This window comes from Amphimedon queenslandica, unplaced genomic scaffold, assembly GCF_000090795.2.
Source record: "Amphimedon queenslandica unplaced genomic scaffold, v1.1 AMPQUscaffold_2201_Cont25796, whole genome shotgun sequence".
In the NCBI taxonomy this organism is placed as follows: domain Eukaryota; kingdom Metazoa; phylum Porifera; class Demospongiae; order Haplosclerida; family Niphatidae; genus Amphimedon; species Amphimedon queenslandica.
In genome coordinates this window covers 1-1,266 of record NW_003557463.1, presented here as the reverse complement: position 1 = coordinate 1,266, position 1,266 = coordinate 1, and the positions used below count along the sequence as shown (strand labels likewise).

Below are 1,266 nucleotides of genomic sequence, written 5' to 3'. Positions count from 1 at the left end.
GTGTTGTTTTCAGATGGGATTGCTTCAGGATTTGGACAGGCAGCACTAGTCCCAGTAGGAAAGAGTTAAGGACACACAATTATATTCTGTTAAAATTTGGCATAATTCTTAAAATGCTCATAACTAAAGAAATTAAAGTGGAATCAGCTCAAACTTTCTACATACGTGTACATGTAACACAAGAACATCAATATGTACCAGAAAAGTTAACAAAAATTGGAGATAATTTCAGAGCCATTTTAAAAAAAGGCATGGGCTATATAGTACAGGTGCTAGATTTGCATGTACATGTATCCTGTGACATGTACATGTACATTGTGTAGATGTACTGTATAAAAGGATATTTGCAAGTTTGATTGAAAGCACAGTCATCTTCCAGGAAACAAGTAAAGTTGCTCTCCAGGGTCCTGAAAGAACAGTTCTGCAGACAGCAGCTGCCCTGTTGAGGACTTAATAGAAAATTAAAATAGAAATAATAATAATAATAATAAATTTGTTAAGTTTCTCAAAAATCAAGCCAAAGTCACTATACTATATTAGTAACGCGGTAGCGTTACTAAGTAGGATTCACCCCCAAACAAAATGGCTGCCACAACTTTTGCAGCCTTGCTATACCGGGAAATAGTACAGGATCATGGGCCAAATTTTGCCAAAAATTAATAGGAGAAAATTCTTCATTTTAATTACATTTTCTGATGGATATACACAGGGCTACCAATAGGGGGGGGGGGGAGGTGAGGCATTTTGCCCCGGGCCCCCAATCAATAGGGGGCCCCCAAGCACCTGGTCAGTAGTAAAGTATGCATAGTTTTTTCAAAAAAGATCAAAGAATCATGACAACTTTTTAAAGTTAACTCTTGCTGGGCCATTTTGTTAATCGCTGTTATTGGTAAGGGGGAGATTTGTATTAGTAGGGGCCCTATCAAAGTTTTTGCCCTGGGCCCCACGTAGCCTATTGGCAACCCTGGATATACATGTACTTATGTTGCATAGAAATTTTGAGCTCATTCTGATCAAAATTGGATATTTTATTAATTTATAAAGTTGCTCCAAATGTCATGTACTGTATTGCAGCTAGTGGTTATCAGCTCATAAAGCTGATGCTGAGAGATACAGTACAATGTCAATACTGACCTGCAATCCACTGAGGCTTCATTTCTCACTGCCAGCTGACATATGGAGCCATTGCAGCAGCTGTCATTGTAACATATTCCGGTAATTTGATTGAAATTGAGTCCACAGTCGCACATCCTCCCCCTCATCAAT

General features: G+C 38.5%; 1 long non-coding RNA gene across 1 annotated transcript; it reads right to left on the bottom strand.

Annotated features, from left to right (window-relative positions):
• Positions 1-343: 343 nt before the first annotated feature.
• On the bottom strand, positions 344-1,243 carry LOC109593279 (uncharacterized). Its single transcript, XR_002190860.1, has 2 exons — positions 1,135-1,243; positions 344-449 (listed from the first exon to the last, which is right to left on the bottom strand). It is a non-coding gene; the product is annotated as an uncharacterized LOC109593279 (long non-coding RNA).
• Between the last annotated feature and the right edge of the window lie 23 nt (positions 1,244-1,266).